The sequence below is a fragment of the Vicugna pacos genome, chromosome 18 (assembly GCF_048564905.1).
Source record: "Vicugna pacos chromosome 18, VicPac4, whole genome shotgun sequence".
Classification (NCBI taxonomy): Eukaryota; Metazoa; Chordata; class Mammalia; order Artiodactyla; family Camelidae; genus Vicugna; species Vicugna pacos.
The window spans coordinates 40,385,697-40,393,872 of record NC_133004.1 but is presented as its reverse complement, the minus strand read 5'-3'; the positions used below and the strand labels follow the sequence as shown (position 1 = coordinate 40,393,872).

At 52.8% G+C, this 8,176-nt stretch overlaps 1 long non-coding RNA gene across 4 annotated transcripts in view; it reads right to left on the bottom strand.

The window, feature by feature from the left end:
* Window positions 1-1,194: 1,194 nt before the first annotated feature.
* The window catches only part of LOC116284202 (uncharacterized), a 47,263-nt gene continuing 40,281 nt past the window's right edge, over window positions 1,195-8,176 (bottom strand). For 3 of the 4 annotated variants that reach the window (XR_012061281.1, XR_012061280.1, XR_012061283.1), the window contains 2 exons: window positions 3,398-3,473; window positions 1,195-1,453 (listed from right to left, as the gene is read on the bottom strand). This is a non-coding gene — a long non-coding RNA (uncharacterized lncRNA). The remainder of the gene's footprint in view (window positions 1,454-3,397; window positions 3,474-8,176) is intronic. The other variant, XR_012061282.1, reaches the window with a different exon arrangement.

The following is an 8,176-nucleotide window of genomic DNA, read 5'->3' as shown; positions in this document are numbered from 1 at the left end:
TGTCAGGCTGTAAGAAAGATGGGAATTCAGACAAGATAACTCAAGGGTCCTTCCAGCACCACGATTCTTCAATTCAGACTCCCATCTGGACTCACTTCAGCATATGCAAGAACGCATCCATCGCCTTAGGACCGGTATTCAGGCCCAGCTGTTCAGTGAAGACTGTTAGTCCCAGATCCGAGCCCCCAGCAGTTCAAACCATTGTAGACAGGCAGACGCTGTCACAGAAACTGATCTGGAATCTATTCACTGGCTCCCAAGTACAGCTGAGCGATGCGCCAGGCTGGGTGGCAGCTTGGTAGAGGAGGAAAGACTGAGATGAGGGGTTAGCCAGGCTGGGTAAAAATCCAGCTCCTACTTGGATATGGCATAACCTTGAGAAATTTCTTAATCTTTCTGAGCCTCCGTGTCCCCATCTGTAGAATGAGGACAATAATGCGCCCCTCCCAGGAGAAGCCCAAAGATTCAAGATCATATCTGAGAAATCTTGATGTAGTGTCTGTCATTCTTCAAACTGCACACTGGAAAACAACGCCTGATTTGAAGGCGATGGTGCTGATCCTTGTCTCTGGCGCAGAGCCTTCCCTGAGATAATTTAGGAGGTCTGGGCTTGGGAGTGCTCCCCGGGCAGAGCTGCCATCTCCCCGGTCAGCCACGGGATGGATAGGCCCCTAGCCCAGCTGCAAGGGCTATCCGTGCTGCCGCCTCTAAAGCCTCTGAAGATGCTCTGGGCTGTCATGCGCTCCGCACGCCGCGCTAAAAAATGGCTCCAAAGGAAAGTAAGCAGACATTCCAGGCCATAAATATTTCAGAGCGGAATGAACGTCCTTCCCCCAGCACCGACTTGCCATATATATTATTTATAAAACCATAACTTGAGTTGAAAGGTAGTCATCGAAAGAGTAGACAGTCTCAGTCAGATTCACTTGGTGATTGGAAAAACAATCTAGAAGGAGAGAAAATGGTATCTGGACTAGATGATGTCACCGGAGGTCACCTGGCCCCGCCCCCGGGCTCCAGCCCAGCCCCAGCGGAGTCTGACCAGAGTGACATGATGGGACATCTGGGAGAGGCACTGGACACCAGCAAACTGCAGGGTTTACGCAGCTCAGGTCCTCACTAGGCTTTCAGGAAGCATCTGCTAAATTACAAACAAGAGTCCATAAATTTTAAAAATAATCTTTCATTCACCTTTATAATAAGGAACAGAGAAAAGAGGCTGGGAAGGGCTGCTGCGGGCTATTGGGTCAACAGAGAGCACTCTGGACCAGGAATCGGGAGACTTGGGTTCTCATTCCGGCTCTGCTTTTTCATGGTGTGACGTCCGGCAGGTCACTGTGCCTTCCTGGACTCAATTTTCCCGCCTGTGAAATGGAGGGCTCAGTGGTCCTCAGTCCACGAGACCCAGCATCCTTGTCCTGCAGCGAATGCTTGGTCACATCTCCTTTTCTCTCTAGAAATAAAGGTCGTCGATAATGTAACCTATCTGCATGCATAATTTTAGTTTATTTTTGTTTATGGTGTTACAGAATGTTACGATTACATTCTTTTATATGCAGCTGTCCAGTTTTTCCAGCACAACTTATTGAAGAGATTTTTTTCCCCATTGTCTATTCCTGCCTCCTTTGTCGTAGATTAGTTGGCCATAAGTGCATGGGTTTATTTCTGGCCTTTCTATCCTGTTCCATTGATCTGTATGTCTGTTTTGGTGCCCCAGGACCATACTGTTTTGATCACTGCAGCTTTGCTTATATAATTAAAAAATCAGCCAAGTGAAGACTTAACCCAGCGATATGTACCTGTTCATATATTCACCATGAATGTGGCATTTCCAAATGCGGGCTGGCACTGTGCTGTTGTATCAGCCACTTGAATACCACGAGCAGCCTTGCACCTGGGGACATGATTACCTGACACTGTGAACACCCTTGGTAAAATCCTATGACAAAACAAAGGACCATCTTTCTCAGTTTTCCCTGTAGTTGCACGCCTGGGAGAGTCCATGTAGATTAAAACCATGCAAAAAAAATACTGTGTGTTAGTGTGTAAAACAGAGCTCAGGTCTCACCTTAGATCATTTTGAACAGGTTTTTAACCCATAGGAATATCTGGTAGGATATCTGGGGTTTGCGTGGGATGCAGCAACCGTTCTTCAAGGAGCAGGGGCGTTGGGCACATTACAGAGTCCTGGGCATCCCTGCCTGCCAAGTACCGGTCCCCTTCCCAGCATCATGAGTGACGATTAAATGCCCCCAGGATGGAGGGAGCCCACAGAGAGCCTCTGGGCAGGCTGTTCCAAAGGCCCTTCTGCACTGCTCTGAGCACCCGACGCCTCCCACGAATGGCTCAGTGACAAACATTAACCTTAAGTTCAGCCTGGCCACAAGGTGACCACTTCAGTCCCTGCCCTGCCATCACATTTTGGTGGCAGCAGTGGCCAGACTTTCCAGACACACCCACCACTGCTTGAATGGAGGCTGGAGCCGGGGTACATATGTGGAAGAGATGCCGGATCCTTCCCCTCCCCAACCTGGGCAGTCAGGTATCTGATGGGCACCCTGGAAGTGGAGGCTTCAACATCTGAACAGCAGCACCACGCGCGCCCTAGAGGAGGCGAGGGGGCGAAGCCAGGCTCCTGGGGCTGTGAACACCCACAGCGCCCACCCCTTGCCACGCCTCCACTGTCAGCATCCACTCAGAGCGTGGGTTCTGCCCCTGAGCCCTGGCGATGGTGAGGTCTTGCTGCTCCATTGAATATGTATGTGAATCTTAACTCTTTCTTGCAGTCCAGCTGGGGAGCAGTGGGAAGGTCAGAGAAGAGCTGTAGTTAAGTGTTGGAGTCAAGATGTCTTGAAGATAACAATAGCTATGTTCTGGAAGATCCAGGAAGCTCCTGCATCCTTCCTGTGAATAAACATCTCCCCAACAGCCCCTCAACCACCACATCCCATCCACAGCTCTCGGCTGCCCACCCTTCTCCAGACAGGACCACACAGAGCCCTGAGGGGGCCGTTGTTCAGGCCCAGGAAAGGCTCCCATCACAACTGCCTCAGATGGTTGGTGAGCTGGTTTTGGTTTTAATTCTTCTATTATGTGTTCACTATAGGAAATTTAGAAAACACAAAAAAGTATGAAGACAGAAATAAACATCACTAGTAATTCTACGACCCAGAGGTAGCTCCAGCTAATGTCGGGGGGTGGGTGCATGTGTGTGTGTGTGTGTGTGAATGTGTGTACATGTCTAAACGTATATGCATATACTTGTATATACATATACGTACGCACACACATACACACATACACAGAGATATGCTGTAGGATAGCAAGAATGAACTTCAAATAACTTAAACTTCCCGATTTTTGCTCCCATCTAAGAAGTGGGATTCCAAGCTCTCACCTGGAGAGAGGCAGTCACCCAGGGCAGACCCACGAAGACAATGAGATGGATGAGTTGCAGCAGAAATGACGGCCACCTGGCAGAAAGAAGGGGGCTCAGGAGACCCAGAAGACACTCCTGGCACCAAGGCCAAGTCCACTTCTCCAGGGCTGCACAATCCTTGGGGGCTGACTAAGGAAGGATGGGGGCTGGGGGGGCTTTTTCCTAGAGGCGTCCTGTTAAAAGTGAACACAGCGTGATTCTCAGCTCCCAGGCCAGAGAGGCTGCCCTGCAGTCCCTGCCCTCTGTTGGCGGTCAGCAAACGTTCGGGGACACAAGCATCCCATCAGAAAAGATCCGGGTTTCTGGGAGCCACTTTGCAGCTGCCTGGCCTGCGCCAGAAACCAAGAGAGTCTCAAAGCTCTGGGGGTCGTGCCCAGCCCTGGGCTCATAGCTGCTTTAGGGAGACAGACACGCATGAAGCCACGGAGAGACAGCCCACAGCCTCATGCCACTGCAGGGCAGCCTGGGCAGGGCCTAAGGGCGGCCCTGCTGTCACACTGCTCTGTCACTCCCCAGTTGACCTCTAAGCCTCAGTTTATTTGGCTTTAAAATGGGCATAAAACATAAACATTATAAGTTTATTTGGAGAACTCAATGAGCAAAATGCCTATAAACTGTTCTGTAAGTGGTCACCTTGTAATTACTATATCCAGAGTTTCCCCAGGACTTGCCAGCCACTTTCTTGTAAAAAGCCCCATCTCTCTGGCTCTCACCCCCTGCTAATGTAGGACCTCCCTCCCCAAACCTCACCCCGCAGCTGGAAGTGCCCTGGGATGCTTCCTGCGAGCTCAGGGTTTTCTCTGCTACCAGCGGGACCACACGATGCTTTCTCCCTCCTGGCCAAGACTGCCTGCCTGCACAGGAGCCCCCCCCCCCCCGCCCCGTAACCTCACTGCCAGAGAGAAGTGCCTCTCTACCTCCCAGGGAGCCCCCACCTGTGGTCCCCAGCCAAGGTGGGAGTGCTCCACATTCTGAGCTGTGCCCCTCTGTCGGACAGGCTCTGGGCAGGAGGCCGGTTACCTCGCCATCCCACCGCTCCTCAGCCCCAGTGCTCCTGCTCTTGCCAGCAGCCATCTCCATGTGGACCAGACCCCAGACCAGGGACCAGTTGGGTGCAACTTCGCCTTCACCCCCTGTTCAGACCGATGGCTCTGGGTAGGCGGCCCAGCCCACCCTACGGCCCATGCCTGCTGGGACATTTTTCCATGCCCACGGTGGACACACATCTGCCACCCAGCATCAGCATCAGAGCAGTGGAACAGGGGTGGCAGGAGTGGTCCATGGGCTGGGAATAGTCTGGAAGTCACCTCAGAGAGAGCGCGGGCTGAGCTAGGAAGGCCTGCGCCATGATGGGGCCTGAGGTCAAGAGAGGGGTGGACCTTCCAGGCAAGGAAGGATGTGCACCCAGGCCCCAACCTGGGTCAGATGTCACCCAGCCAGCTGGGTGCCCACGAGGTCACAGGGGCCCCAAGGAAGACCCACCCCCAGGATCTGAAACATCAGACCCTCTCTCGGGCCCTTTGAGATCAAATGCCTTTATTCTCTCCTAATAGTTGAGGGGGAGAGAGCACCTGGCCCCGCTGAGACGTGAGGGAATAGGGTCTGAAGTCACTGTATCACTCCTCAGAGGGTGAAGATGCCCCACCTGTGTTTGCAATACCTGTCTCAGGGGTGGACGTGAGACGGAAGGGCAGGTGTGGATGTAAAAGACCCAGAACTGCAGGCTGGGCCCCTCCGTGCCCATGTGTGTGACTTCGAGGCCATCATTCACACACAGGCAGGCCTGGCGGAAACTTCCAGATGGGTGTCTTCTGTCAATGGGACAGTACGTCCCAGGAGGCCTGGCTCAGGCCCCAGGAACCTCCTGGACTTGCTCACAGTGGGGCTTCTCTGTTCTTCTAGTTGGTGGGCACAGAAAATCATCCAGGAAACAGCCTAGGTGGGCACGTGCTTCCTCAAATGTGTGTTTCCACCCCCAGGTCCCAGAAAGGCTCCAGGAGCAGCGGCCCTGCCCCCTGGCTGCAGCCCAGACCCACCTTCCCTCCAAGTCCGTCCTTAGCAGCCCTCTGGGCCCTCACAGAGCCGCCGCCTCATCTTGGACTCAGGCCCCTGCCAACCTCCCCCCATCTGTAACTTACTCCCCCCAAATTAAAGAAATAGAAATAAAAAAAAAAACTGGACGAGTTAATTTGCTAAAATGGAATGGAGTGCAATAACTGATTACATTTTTCCCCAAAGGAAACTTGAGCTAATTTGGCCGGTGACTCATATGCCAGGCTGCCAGTTACAACACACCATCCCAGACACAACTCCTCCCTGGGCCCGGCTGGCGGCCGCCTCCCTGCTCAATGCTGCAGCCCCCAGTTTCCCCCATGAGAGGCGGGGGCCTGGGGAGCAGAGGGCCCGCTGGATAAAGAGCTGTTTGTAGCACTTCTGAAAGTGCGGGGCACATGCACGCACACATGCAGAAGCAGGCAAGCACACACGTGCACATACGCAAACACACACACACACACGGACACACACACTTGGGATGACACAATAAACTCTGGGATGGGCCACTCAGTAAATCACCCAGTAATAACCTCTGCATACCGATCGTGGGGAAAATCCAATTAAAGTAACTCATTTCTAAGTCCTTATTTTCCCAGCATCTTAAAGATGCTGGGGCGAGAAGAGGGGAGGCAGGGAATGAATGTGAACTCTGCTGAGCTCTGGGTAAAAACTCCTGGCCCAGCACCCCATTGTTTGAGGCCCCAGGTGGGCTTTTCTGACCTCTTGAGGTGAAGGGAACATTGGGACCCCACTCTTAGCAGTGATGCTCCTCACATGGCCACTTTCCTAATGAGGACAGCATGCAGCTCAGGCAGCAGCCCTCAAGGCATGCCCTGGAGTTAGAAGACCCCTGAGACACAATCCTGTTACTTACACCCTGTGTGACTTTGATCAAGACATTTGCCCTCTCTGAACCTCTATTTCTGTCTATCAAATAGCTTCCACATCTGATTGTACAACAATATGAATGTACTTACTACCACTGAATTGTACACTTAAAATGATTAAGGTGGTAAATTCTCTGTTATGTATATTTTAACACAATTTTTTTAATTGGAAAAAAAAGGAAACATAAGCTTTCCCTTCCTCTTCCCCCCTTGCCACTAGTGGGGGTATAGAAATGATGGCAGGAGCTGGGGCAGCCTTTTTGGACTCAGATGTAGAATTCACCTGTTAAGTGTGGCAGAAAAGCAAGATAAAAGGATCCCGGTTCCTGTGATATTGTAGAGCTGCCATATAAGCCATGGATTGCTTGTGTTTGCTCTGTTATATGTGAGATAAATAAATTTCTTTGGGTTTTGGGGAAATATTTATGCTCAAATATGGAGAAAGCTAAAACCATTCTGAAGGACTCACTGGAACAAGGATGAGAGATATTCCCTGGGACCCCTCACCGAGTTATCCCCAGCCAGGGCACATGACTTAGGGTTCTGGGTTCTGGCCCAACTCACCCACCAGCTTCTGGATCTGATGGAGGGTGGGAGCGGAAGGGTCGAGGGGGCCCATGGCACTCGGTCCTCTTGCTAACCCCATCTTACAGGAGAAGAAGCAGGTGAAGAGGAAGGAGGCCTGAGAGGCCACCAGAGCCCAGCGAGGGGCAGGCTCAGGAGAGAAGCAGGAGTCCTCACCACTCGCTACAGGTGGTCAGAGGCTCCAGCCGAGAAAATGGGTGCAGAGCCCATCCCCGACCCAAGGTCAGGGCTCTGTGCGGCCTCCCAGCCCTTACTGTGCCAGCTTACTCTGTGGGTCCCTGGGGGAGGAAGAAAGCTGAGAAAGAGGGAATTGCTGGGAACAGGGGAGAGGTGGAGAAAAATGTTTGCTGGCTTCCCAGGAGGGCCTCTTGCCTCCTTGGGAAACCCAGGAAGTGTTATCAGAATGAAGGACAAAGATGCCTGTCCCAGCATAAGCGCTCAGAAATCTCTCCCTGTAGGTTGACACCCCAGGGGCAGGGCTCAGAGAGGCAAGACCCCTATCCCCAGACTCCTGCTTAAACTCAGGGCTCAAGGCTCAAGCACAGAATGACGGTGCACCCATGACACGGCAGCCCAGGGGGACAGGGCAATGGCCAGGTCTCCGGGCAGCTGGCACCAGCTGTGCCCACTCTGAGGCTCACCCAGAACCAACCATGACCTTGACATTGGCCGGTGCTCCTGTCGCCAGGCATCTGCACAGACTTGGGGTGGGCTGGGCCCTGCTGGAATCCTCCCTCTGCCCTCTTATAACCCCTGTCTCTGTAAGGAGATACCGACACTGGGAGAGAGGTGGGCTACAGGAGCTGACAGCCCTTGGCCAATGCGAGCCCCTCCCCTCCGCTGTGGGCATCTATGGCCCGGTGGCTCCTGGGAAGGGCGTTTCACAAGGACAAACAATGCTGGTCAAATCTGTGCATCTCCAGTTTCCACAACCACTGTTGTTTCAAGAAATAAAACATGTGCTGACGTGTCCCTTCCTCTCCAGAAAACAGAGACTCCGAGTGTGGCCAAAAACCAACAGGCGCAGTCACTACCCGGGCCTGTGAGGCCCCGCAGAGCCTGTGGGTCTCCATCCCGCCTTGTTCGGGGTCTGAAGCAGCGGGTTCTGGACTTTTCCAGGCCCCAGACACAGCAGGAGAAGCACATGAGTCCTCTTCGTGCACCTGGCTTTTAAAAGCACACCGCATGGCTGCTTCATTTGTGACTATAG